Below are 13,135 nucleotides of genomic sequence, written 5' to 3'. Positions count from 1 at the left end.
GTAAGCTGCCTCTTAATAGCACCTGCCCTTAAAGCTCGGCGGAGCAGAAGAGCAGCGGTGCTGGCTGCTCCCCGGGACGTATCCGCAACACGCAGCCGTGCCAACCCCTCGTGACGCACAGCCCCAGCCGTGGTCCGGGATGGAGGAGAACCGACGGAAACCCAAGTAAATCCTGCAACATGGGCAGATGCATCTTCCCCTCGTGCTCATGCAGAAAGACACCTCGTGCAGAGGTGCCAGTCTCTCTCAGTAAGAGACTCGGGATATTTGGGATACTATTAAGTTTCTACCATCCCTGATTCAGCCTGCTGCATTACTCAAGACAAAAAACGTTATGCAAGGCTTCCTAAACAAGTCGCAGCGAAATCTTTGTAACATCCTACACCGACACATAGTTGGGATATGTCACATATTTGTCTTATTTTGTTCCTTCTTTGTCCTTTTTTTAGTCTCCTTCTACTTTTTCCCCCTTGGAAGTACGCTGGTTCCCATGGAAACAGTGATGTTATGGGTATGGACAGAGCTTCAGTGACGTCCACAAGTTCAGTATAAAAGCGGATTTATGTAACAGTTGGGGAAATGAAGGAATTGAAGAGATGGCTCTGCATGGCCACACGTGTGGCATCAGTGCTGCCGTGCCAGGAACGCTGCACCAGTCAGGCAGGTTCAAACCGAAGCGGGAAAGAATGAGAGGGCAAGGCAGAGGAGATCCCAAACACATGGGAAGGTGGAGCAGGACAAAACTTGCCCTAAACATACATACATATATTTAAAAAATTTTAAAATATATTTATTTATAGTTTTCTATTTATATATTCATATATTCCCATGGAGAGCATCTCTTGCCCTTCGCTGCTGGAGCAGAGGGCAGACGGGGGGCCAGGGTACCGATCCCAGGCACAGAAAACCTCCTCCCGTCACTCGCCCAGGAGCTGCAGGAGGGCAGCCAAGTCCTCGCTGCTGCCCCAGCCCCAGAAGCCGGCCAGGACGGAGGCCACGGAGCAGCGAGCCCGCCCCAGCACTGGCAGACAGTGCCTGCCTCCACGGCCAGGGAAGGAGAACCCCTCCGAGCCAGACCTCCCCGAACGGGAAGGGGAGCATCTCTGGGAGGCTCCTGCAGGCTTCAAAGCCTGCAAAACGGGCGCATTTCCTCTTTTTCACGAGCCTGTGATTTAAATCCCTTCCAAGGGCAGCGCACAGATGGAGGGGATGTCTCTCCTCCTCCTCCTCCTCCTCCATCGGTCCCCAAGGAAGAAGCCCGAACAGCTTCCAAAATGAGACATTGCCATGCCCAGAGGCACGCCACCTCGACCCCCCCCTCTCTCCCCGCAGAGGCTTGGCTGGCAGGCACCGTGCTGCACGGAGCCAAAACCCCCCAAAAATCAATGTGTTAATAAAGCCGTGGAAGCGACAGGCTGATTATAGCCTCGCTCCATCCCAGGGACATGCTGGTGAGAACAAGCCCGTGCTAATTGTCCTGGCAGCTCCTCCGCTTCCCTTACGATCCCCCTGCATGCTCCGGGAAGGCTCTCTGCTCCCGCCACCGCTGGCTTAACCCCCCCTTGGCCAGGAAAACCGGTGCACTTCCCCGTGGAGCTGAAATATTCCCTGTAGAGCCAAAATATTCCCTGTGAGCACGAGCACCCCGCCCGGTGCAGGCGATGCGGGCTCTGCCTCCCTCTGCACCTCTCTCCCTTGGGGACCACTCTCTGCCCCCCAGCCACATCCCACCCGGGGACAGGTTGCAGCCCCCCTAAGCCCCCCGAGCCCCGCCAGCTGCCAGCGAGAGCTTGAACCCAATCCCAGCCTATTAAAAATACACGAGGCGAGTGCATGAAAGATTCATCCAGGGCAGGGGATGTCAGAGCTGCAGCGGGGAGCGCAGGAGAGGGGACAGCTCTGCAGGGTCAACAGCAGCCACTGATTCCTTCAGCGCTTCCCTAATCACCCGAACAAACGAGCGGCAGGATGGCACTGAGACGCAGTAACCAAGCGAGGACCACAAAACCCGGCGAACCCAGGCAGAGGCAGCAATTACAGCCCGTCCTCGCGTTTGCCGCAGCAATCCCGGCTGCATCTGGAGCTCGGGCAGAGGAGAGGGAATTCCCTCTGCTGACTGAGGGCCAGGGGAAACCTCGGAAGGAAGAGCTGTTAGTGAGGAGCTGGGATGCGAGCAAGCTAAACAAATCAGCTCCATCTCCATCCAAGATGCACGACCGGTTTCTACCCCCACCCCTCCCACGGCCCATTCCCGTCCATCCGCAGGCACCCGGGCGAGGGATGCTCGCGGGCGGGATTTGAGAGACGGGGAAATGGGGGCGCGGGGCAGGAGGGATGCACCGGAGCAAACCCTCCCGCGGCAGTGGAGCGTCCCACCCTGCGGCATGGCACAGCCCTCGCCCAGCAGAATCCTCAGCTGCCAGACCCACAGCGTCATTACCAAGATCTCCAGAAAGGCGAGCAGGCACAGGGGCATTTCAAAACACCTTCCGTCTGCCCTCTTCCACCAGGCAAGGAAATGTGTCCACCACACCGAGGCAAACACCTTCCAAGGCCTTTAGAGAAGCTTAAACTCTGGGTTTTGTCCATTTGCACTCTACAAATGGGCAGCTTGGGGCTCAGCAGAGGAAAAGGGGAGAAACGGGGCAGATGCGGCGTGATTCCTGGCTGCACCGGCTCCAGGATGAGCCGAAAGCACCCGCCTCCCAGCCACATCTGCTGCAGCTGGGCCCTTCTCGTTCCCAGCCCAGTATTTTAATTGCAGAAGGGTACGAGCTCAAAGCCCCTGAGGAAACCTGGCCAAGCCTCGAAAAAAGCTCAGAGGAGAAATCCCAGGACAAACCCAGCATCATTTTAACCCTATAGACCGGGACAGGGCCGAAGGGCTGGAGGAACCAGTATCGCTGCTTCGGAAGGATGCAAACAGCTTACCACCAGGGAAAGCAGAGCTGGGGGGCCCCAGACCCCGTGGCCCCACACCTTCTCCCTTCCCCTGCGCTGGCACCAGCGTCCTGCCCTGACCTGGGGACAGCGGCCAGGGGGGTTCCCAGGAGCTTCTCGGGCCACCGCCTGAGTTGCTGTAATAGAAAGGACAACCAAGGCGATAGCCTCCTTTGGGGCAAACCCCGCTCCGGGCGCCAGCAGGAGCTGTGCCCAGCCACCAGAGAGCCGAGCCCTTTCCACTTACCGGTTTGCATTAGCCGGCGCTGGGTATAACTTTCCACGCAAAGCTTTGCTGAAGAAATACAGCTTTGGGGCAACTCAAACTACCCACAAATTTTTGTGTATGTTTTCTTGCCTGGCTTCAAGTTGGGGGAAAAAAAATATTAAAGAAATTATGTTTACAAAGTCTGAATATGATGATGATTTTCCAACTGGCCCGCTTCAGTGTTTCACTTAGAAGCAGAGACAACATTTCCTTTCTAAAAAAAGGTCAATGTAAAATACAATATTTTGTGGCAGGTTAAGTACTTAATTAGACAGGAACTATCTTACACGCTTCGGATTTTGAAGGCTATGATAAAAAAAATAAGAAAAATAGTGTTTTTCAGTGTAAGCAACACAGAGCTTTCACAACGGGGACGAGTGTTAAGAAGATCATTTTGCAGGTGGGGAAATGGAGGTCAAGGCCACCCCAGCCCCCAACCCACTGCCTCTTCCCCTGTATGGAAGGGGTTGCTCCTGCCGGTGGCACGCAGGGAGGGAGCAGCCAGTTCACGACGGCATCGGGAGACGCTCGAGCCCCGAGCTGCGCCCATGCTTGTGCACCCGACTCATTTCTCGAGGACAAGTAACGTTCGTCTGCGTTAACAGAAACATCTTGACGCCACGTCAAAATACCGCAGTGACTAAATGTGACTAAAAGCTGTCACGGGCGCAGGGTTTATGTGGAACGACGGGGTGCAGCAAGCTGCTCTCCCCAGGGCTGAGCCGTCACAGGGAGAGGGAGCTGGAGCAGGCTGGGGGGCTCGGGCAAGGCTTGCTCCCCGGTGCTTGCCCATGCGCTTGGTCTAATTGCTCCCTGGATGCAAATCCATGGCCGGGAACTCATGAAGTAGCATCTCGCTGGCAGAGGAGGAGGAGGGATGTGGCAGAGGGAGGAAGAGGCAGGAAGATAGGGTCAGGACGGTGCTCAGCATGCCCTGCTGTGGAGCTGAGCTCTGCCGTGGCACTTGCATGGACACAGTAGGAGATGCCACCCCAAAACACCTCCCAGCCTCGTGCATCCGCACAGCTGAGGACCAGCCCAAAACAGGGCAAGACCAGCTTAAAAGCAGGACCCACCCCACACGCTCCAGCCCAAACCCTGGGCTGAGCTCAGATGCGATGTCCTACACATGCCACATCCCACTGCCAGCTGCTACTGCCCAAAAAAAACAAAGGTCGACATGGAGGGAAGATGTACAGTCCCAAGAAGCAGGCAGGAGCTTCACAGCGGGGTTCGCATGATGGAAGTTAGATGAAATATCTCAAGTCCTAGGGAAGACCACCAAAAAAAAGGCTTTTTTGTAAAGGTTAAGGTGCGTTCTATGGAATCTACCTGCAGGGACGGCACAGCCCCCCTGGTTTCCCCTCCCCAGGCGAGTCCAAGAGGAGGTGACAGCGAGGACGGCAGTGCCACTGCAGGAGATGCCAGGGGACCTGCATCTCACGGTGCCGGCCACTCGCCAGAGGAGGGCCTGGAGCCATGCAGGTCTGTGCCCGCATCCCCCACCCCTGTAACGCCCTCCATCCCCCTGGGCACCCAAGTTGCTGCTGGAGGTAGCCCAGGTTTGTGTTCTGCACGACCCTGGCGTTCCCAGGGGAGACCTGCCAGCACATCGGTCTGGTCTCCCCTCCAGGAGAGGAAAACCGAAGCATAGGGGGAGGCACAACTGGGAAGGAGGCAGCTGCCCGCCTTCCCGACAGGCAGGGCGCAGGCAAGGCGCAGGCAGCGCTCCCGAGCTTCCCGGGGGGGTTTCGGGCATCGCACCGTTTCGGTGCTTTCAGCTTCAGTGACAGCGCGTTGACGTCTCCTCGCAGAGATGGGAAGGGAGAGCGGACGGAGGGGTGCACGGGGCTGGCTGCCGGGTGGTGGCAGGGAAGGGGACTGGATGGGACGCGGCATCGCTGCACGGGGCGGCCTTTGGCCAGGGATGCTCACCCAGCTCCAGCATTTGCAGATCCTTCTGGGGATCCCAAAGCGCAGCTAACCCAGCGAGAGGGCTTTTCTTCCCAAGAATCAGTAGACAAGCTTGCCAGAGCACAGGGTGCAGCAGTATGCAAGTGTGCAGAGAGCACCCCCGGGGCTGAGGGGTGCAGAAGACCCACAGGGGGAACCACCCCGGTGCTGACACCCCGCAGTGCTGCCAGCGGGGATCCGGCCAGTGCCCTCCACCCAGCATGACTCAAGTGGGAGACTATTAAAGACAAAACACCCCATTTAATTAGCGTCAGGCTTCAACAGCAGCTGACAAAAGCCAGGAAGCTCAGAAAGCAGATCGCACGTCATCTGCGATGCCTCGGAGAGACTCGGGCACAGCGGCAGGGGCCTGGCTCCGACCTGCGCAGCCGCTCCCGTATCAGCAGCGCCCACAGCGTGATGCCACCGGAGCCAAACCTCAATGAAGGGAGAGCAGGGACTGAGCTGCTGCCGCCTTCTAGCACCTGTCACCAGTGTCACAACCTGGCATTTAAAATGGATTTATTCCATTCATTCATTCCAGCAGAATAAGCCCCGGAAGGTGCTGGGCCCCCGCTGCCCCGGGATCTGCTTGGTGTCGGCAAGAAACTGGGCAGAGAGACCCCGGCAGCCGCAGAGGCTCCATATTCCCTGTCCCTTCCAAATCTCAGGCCGTTTGCCGAGATGGCTGGGAACAAGGTCAGTTTGAGCCCATTTTGGTGGAAATTGTCACTTTGAAGGTCTGTGTCCTGCTGTGAGCCCCGCCAAGGGACCAGGCACTTTCAGCGTAGATGACCTGACCCTCGCCCTCAGTGACCACCGGGCTGGGACGGAGGTGGGAAATGCTCTGGCACGCAGCCCCTGGTAAGCAGCACCCCGTCCTTTCCTCTCCAAAACCTTTACTAAACCAAATCCGGACCCGGCAGCAAGGTGAGCCCTGCTCCCACGGCCAGATCCGGCCCCTCACACCTCTGTGTCCTGGCACAGCCCCAGGCTGCTCTGCAAAAGCCCCAGCCAGAGCATTTGGCCACTTCAGGAGCCTTAAACCAAAGGATTTCTAACGCTTCTGATCTCTCCAAAAACTTCATGCAAAATGCACCGAACCCCCCATGTTCCCAATCTCCTGCATGTCACCCAAGTCTCACTCGCTTTGGCTTTGGAAAAGCAACAAGGACAACCTTTGGCAACCCAAAATACCCTCGGATTTGTTCCGTCCAGCCCATTCGATCGCCTCCTCGCTGGAAACCCATGGGGATATGGGGAAAACCCCCAAACCCTTGCAGAAAAGTTGCCAGCAGTGCAAGTGATGGCAGGCTGTGGAGAAGCCCAGCAGAAGCCCCGCAGCGGCACTAACCCCAGCACCGCTTGCTGCAGAGCTCTTGGTGTGGATGCACCAACCCACAACCAGTTTAAAAGTCACAAAGAGTCCTGATATTCAGCCACCCCCCATCCCAGCATGTAATTATGGGTTCAAGGTGCAAAATTCACCCACAAGACTTACCGGGCAGGAGAGAGGACACAGTACAAAGCCAGCCCTTTGGTCTGGCACACCAGAAACACGATGGCCATTCCTAAGACCCAGCTCTGGACTCAAATCTCAGATTTTTTTAAAAGTTCCGCCCCCCCCTCTGGATATGACTCATCCTTAGGCGGCATCTCCAGCCAGCGCGCTGCTCCTGATGAGCTGCTATTGATTTACTCCATGTGCGGACAAGCTTATTGGGGAATAAGGGCGCCTTGTTCCTGTTCCAGGATCCGCGTGTCTCCGCACATGGAGTTAATTAAGAACGAGCTCCGTGTGTAGACAAGCCCTCATCAAGCCCCAGCACCTAACGAAGGCACGCAGCCCACCGCAGCCCAGCCGCGGCACCTTCCACGTCCCCCACCCCAGGGCTTGGGTGATGCTCAGCGGGTGCGACCGGAGCGGCGGGGTTGGGGTGCCGGCTCCAGGGAAGCACCCTGCACCGCTCCCCCGGCCCGGACACAAACATGGGCACCCCAAAGCCTTTCAAAGGGCAGCTCCTCCCAGCCAGCACCGCGCTCCGGCAGGAGGCTGTAATGGGAGCAAAGCACACTTTAAAAATTAATGTGGAACAAAAGAATTTCCACAAAATAAAAATTGCAGTTTCTTTTCCATTAATAACATATTACAAGCCTCGCTAAAGAGGCTGCAGGCTCCAGCTCTTGCCCTTCGCTGTCCTGTCTCCCTCTCCATCACAGCCTCATCGTCCCCTCCTGCTCCCCCTGCACTTTTCACTCCTGTTATCTGCGGTGAAGGCTCTCCGAAAGCTCAAACTTCCCCATCTCAGCCCACCGCTGGTAACTCTCTCCGATCCCGTGTGATTTCATCATCTGCCCTCTAATGCAAAATGGATGTTCCAATTCTAACTAATAAAGTGAAAAGCAAGAAAGAAGCCGAAAATAAAGCCATCAGGCACGGGACTGATCTGTGTTTGTCTTCTTCCTAATTCCATTATTGCTTTGAAATGAGCTCTAGATATTACTGCTCCCTCATTAACAGCTGCTCCGGTTTCCCTCCAAACCCCGGAGACTGGGCCCTAATGAATCCCGCAGTCAGAAGAAGGGTTTTTTAACCACAACAGCAGCAACATGGACAGAAACTCGGATTAGAGCATCTCACGGTGCTAATATTTATCTTTTGTCCAAGCCTACAAGGAGACAAGATATTTCAGCCGAGGAGAGGAGGCGCAGAAGCGCGTGCGTGCACGGAGCGGACCGGGACATGGATGCTTTCAGGCACTCACAATCCATTTACACCTCATAAAATTCTCATTGCTTTTGCCTGGAACAAGTGCAGTGACCGCACCAACCCTTATTAAAAACGCCAGAATATTCTGCAGCAGCCGGCTGGAGCGTCGCTGCCCCAGCGCAGCACGGGCAGCCGCACATTACGGGAGCGGTTGATGCTCGGGAGGCAAGCGCTTGCTTGCAACCAGGGGTGTCAAATGCCCCGTTTTATGGTGTAGGAGATTTTGGGGTGATTTTGGTCTCCTCTGCAACACCGCAAGGTGCAACCAAATCGAGTCCCTTGGAGCTCTGTCCTTCCTCGTGACCCTGTACAGGGCAGCACTCTCAGATGTCCCCGCTCCTCTTACTGAGTGCAGAGCTAAAGAAAAAGAGCCCTGGGGCCTCGCGGTGAATATTTTCAAGCAGGATGGCTGTCCTGTCTCCATCTCCATCACAGCCTCATCGAAACCTCAAAAACCACCAAAACCTCCCCGGCACTGAGCCCCCTCCCTCAGCCCAGCGCTACCGGCAGAAACACCGCCTGGGTGCTGCCCGCAGCACGGAGCCCGGGGCGTTGTTGCAGGCAGGGGCTGCAAGGTTTCCCTGCCTGCATCTCTGCAGCCAAGGAGGGGAGAGGGAAGAGCTCAGCACTTCATTTCCCCACGTGCAGCCCGTGCTGAGGGGCTGGGGGCTCCCATCGCCCCCCCAGCCATTCCCAGCCCTGTGCCTGCTCCGACAGGCTCCTGCCTTTGGCTGCGAACGCTTGCTCCGACCGCGCTCAAACGCTCCGGGGACGGCGAGCACTGCCAGCAAATACATTAGCGAGAGCAAAGCAGCTGAGGGGAAGGAGATCGGCTTTGTGCATCTTGCCAGGCTGCTTTTCTCCTGCCTTCACTCTTGGCAACTGTAAATAAGGAGGACTGAGCCGGATTAGAGGTTACTGTCCCAATCAAGGGTACTTCTGCGTGTCCTAATTCATTTTCCCCTGATCTGGCTTTTCCCATCCCATCTGTGCTGCGGCCGCAATTCCTGCCACCCTGAGAGCCAGCAGGCCAGGAGGTGCATTTCAGACATCCTGGGGAGGTGACATCTCTAAATGACAAGAGAGTGAAAGCGGGTGGGTTTCCCACGAGAGCAGCCACCTGCGAGGGGAACCTCTCCCCGCCGAGCACCGGCAGGGCCAGGCAGCCCGGCCGCCCGCCTCCACCAGGACAGCTCTGCTTCCCGGCAACGCCCGCAGCCCCGCGGCGTGAAGGATCGCATCGCAGACTGACCGAAGCCAGGAGGGAGCAAAAAGCCAGGCACAGGGCCACCGGGCAGCAAGCGGAAAGCGAAATGTAAAAGCCCGGGGTGCCTTTACCCCTCCGGTGCTGCCGGGTGCCCAGCACCCTGCTCCCGCTGCAGGCAAATATTGACCCAGCGCGCTGCCTGCACCGCCGCTCCCCAGGACTCTGCCAACGCCGGCACCACGTGATGCCAGTGGAAACCAAAGGAGCTGGACTCGTGCTTCGCCCCCGTCCCGTCACCCCGCAAGCTCCATCCCAAAGCAATGCGGATTTGGGATGGAGGAGTCTTGTCGGCATCTTCCAGCCCTGAACACGCTCAGCCTGGCTAGCCCTCTTCAGAGGGAGATGGTTTTGTAGGAGGACAAGCCAGGCACAAAACCAAAATAACACAAGCTCTGGCATGCGAAGAAGATGCAGGTGCCGTGGCTGGGACCGGCCCTCGGTCCCAGGAAACGTTTATTGCAATTCTCGCTCATCCGATTTCGCAGACAGGCCCCGATCACAGAGGAGGGGTGGGTGTCATATCCACATAATTAAAATTATAATCTGTTCTTGCCCGGAGCAGAGGAGCACAAGTGACCTCTGGGCCGTACAAGAGGCAAAACACAAATTCATATATTTTGCCCCCTCCTTGCATTGCCACCCTGCCGCGGGCCTGCCGGCACCTCCCCGGGGCCGGGCTATCACGGCATCTCCCCGTGGGTCCCTGCTGTTCCTGCGCCGCAAGCCGTGGGGCTCAGGGAAGCAGCTTCCCAGCCTGGCCAGGCATTGTGGAAATGGCTCCCACCTCCCAGTGCCACCCACTAGCCCGTGCCTGTCCCCAGCTTGTTCAGCTTTAGGATCCCAGCTAACCCACCTAATTCAAAGCTTGACTTCTGCAAGCGTTTCACCAGTTATTCCTGGCGAGATTGACCCCAGAGACCCGGCAGCCTGCTCAGCTGAGCAAGCGAGATAGCGTTTTCCTTTCAAGGGATTTTGCTTTATATTCGGGCAGCAGCAGGACGGGGAGCAGAGAGCAGCAACTTCAGCCTCACCGCCCGCTGCAGAGGAAGACGGTCCACGTGCTGCCGAAAGCATCCCGGTGCCGATTCCCCGTCCAAGGAGCTGCACGCAGCCGGGCTGCCCAGGTTACCGCAGGTGCTTCGGTTACCTCCGTTTCCTCCTTCCCTTCACCACTGTTTACTGCTAAATAAATGTCAGAGGTTGGGGTGCGATAACTGGGCTGAAAAGCCTGGATCTGCTTTTGCTTTCCAGACCCGGAGGGATCCAGCCCCCAGCCCCCCGCACTACTGAGGGCACTGGACTCACCTGGCTAAAACACGGCTGCCCTGAACAGAAACTCTATTTTTCTCTTAAGTTCAAAGACATTCAGATAAATTCCCTCTCATTAGCTTCATCATCTGCTCCTAGATCTTAGCAAGCTCACGGTGGCAGTGCCAAATTAAGGGAAAGAGGCTCCCTCTCCAGACCCAGGCCACCTTTGCAGACCTACGGAGCCAGATTTGTTCCAGGTTTTACCCCAGAGACCTGACCAGCAGTCTATTAAAATCAGGTCATTTATTTAGGTGCTTAGATCTGGACTTCAAATGGCTAAAATTAGCAGGGAAAGTTGCACTTTTCTGGCTTTCTCATCCCATGCCTCAGTTTCTAAAACCAGGGAAGAGAAGAACAATTATTTCTCTCCAACTCTTTCGAAAGCATTTGGAGATCTTCAGATGACAGCGCGATTTGGTACAGACGTATTCATTATTCTTCCCCTCCATGGAGCAGTGTTAAATCTTTCTCCATATAAAGTCATTTTCTAAATTAGGTAAAGACGGTGAGTTTTGCACTGAGCACATGTGGATATTTTTATAAAATGTTTAAAACTTCTTGTCTGACTTTTCCTTCTCTTGAAGGACAACGTACCGAATTAAACCCTTCTGTGACCCCGTTTCATTTCACCCTCGAGGACTTCTCAGTAAGACTTTGCCAAAAAGTAACATTACTGAGGTCGCTTCATCGCGGATAATAAATGGCAAAGTTTGGGTTCACGCGCTGCTTGGGCTTAGTGGGAAGAGAGGGGACGGGGATGCTCTGGGACAGCCCCCAAAGGGTTTAACACATCGATTTTGCTACCCAGAACCAGACAGGCGAGTCCACACGAATCCCGCAGGAACCGCTGTCACAGACGGAGCCTCCAGCTCGTTTCCAGTTTCCATTCCTGCCTCGTTTCACTCGGCTCGAAACGCTGCCAAAGCGGCCGTGCGGCCACCGGTTCCACTCCCCAAGATGCGTACCACAGCGGAGGAGCCAGCAGCGGGTCCCAGGCTGCTCCCCAGGCGAGCGGGAGGATGCTCTCCTCCACCCGGGCGGGCAGGACCGGGTGCCCCCGCAGCTCCCCTGGGTCCAGGGCTGGGGACAGGCACCCTCCCGCAGAGGATACGACTGCAAGGTTAACCCTTGAAGAGCCCTCCCAAAGAGAGCATTTGTCCCTTGGAGAAGGGGGTCATATTGCCGGTAGCTATGCGGAGATGGGATAGATCAGCCCTATCCCTCCAGCCCTCCCCTGGGAAATGCATCCCCTGCAGAGAGCCTGGGCTGGGGACGCGCTCCCGTCCTGCCCCAGCTCCAAGGAGCGGGTGCAGGGGGAGCCCAGCCCCCGGCACGCACTCAGCACGGCTCCGCATCAGGGAAACAAGATGCGGTCGGGATCGAGGAGAGGGGCCAAAAGCCAGGAGAGCAGAAATGAGAAGGGGGAGTTGGGCACCGGACCAGCCGGGTCCCTGGGTCCCTGGGCAGGGAGGTGTTTCTGCCAGGTGCTCACCATCGCCCGCCGGCTTCATCGGGGGCTGCAGAGCCGCAGCCCAAAGCACGGACGGATCCTGAGCCCAGACAGCAAACATGGGAAAGGTCACCCTGCTCAGGCCCAGCACGCTCGAGCAAAGCTGCCGCTGTGTCAACAGGGAAAAGGTTTGAGCCGAACCAAAATAAGACATCGATGCCAAGAAACGTGCCTGAGCAGGGGTTTGTGAAGGTTTGGCGTCTCATCCGTAGCAGGCTGGAGGAGGAGGTCACAGGGGATGCTGTGTCACCAAACAGCTCCGGGCTTCTGGATGGCAGACCGGCCCCTTTGGCTCTCCTTGCGCAAAGCTGCCGTGCCAGGAACACGCTCGGCAGAGTCCAGCCCAGCCCAAGAGCTGGGCACAGAGAGCATCCTCCTCCCATCCTACAACCCGCCTGTCCCAGGGAGCGAGGGGAGCCGGGCGTGCCGCAGAAGTCCCCCCGGGAGGCTTTGAAGGGGCTCCGGGTGCTGGGAGCGGCGCGGCCGTCGGCTCCAGATGTGCCCGCTGGCGGCGGAGATGCCGGGAGCAGGGGGTGGGAACCCCTCTGACCCCTGGCAGGGGAACAAACAGCTGCAGCGACGATAAAAGCAACCGGGTGGGATCCACGGGAGCCGTGACCCCACGCTCCTCCCTCCCTGCAGCCGCCGGGACCCCAGAGCAGAGCCCCGCTCTGCCGCCCTCCGCTCGCCCCTGCAGCACCCGCTTGGCACCACACAGTTTTCGGGGCTTCCCACGGTGCCCCCGCTCCCTCCAGGAACAGGGACGATCCCCACGGCCACAAAACGGGACGCAACACGCTGGGAGGAACGGATCCGCAGAGCCCCAAGGGACACAGCACAGGTACACCAGGGACGGAGGATGGCCAGCGCTAGCCCTGGCATCTGAACACCAAAGTAAAAGTTTCTTATCCTCCAAAACAACTTCCTGAGCTTAAATTTCTGTTATTTTTAACCTCGCTGCTGCATTATAAATATCCATCCGGGTCCGGCGCGCGCCTCCCAAGCCAGCCGCTGTGGGTTCGTGCTCCAGCTGGGGCAAACTTTATGGCTTTACTTTTCCAAGAGCCGATCCGAAACCTTGGAGGGGAGCCAGAGAAAGGCCTGACCCGCGGGGAG

Source organism: Mycteria americana, chromosome 16 (assembly GCF_035582795.1).
Source record: "Mycteria americana isolate JAX WOST 10 ecotype Jacksonville Zoo and Gardens chromosome 16, USCA_MyAme_1.0, whole genome shotgun sequence".
Classification (NCBI taxonomy): domain Eukaryota; kingdom Metazoa; phylum Chordata; class Aves; order Ciconiiformes; family Ciconiidae; genus Mycteria; species Mycteria americana.
This window is presented reverse-complemented; position numbering follows the sequence as displayed.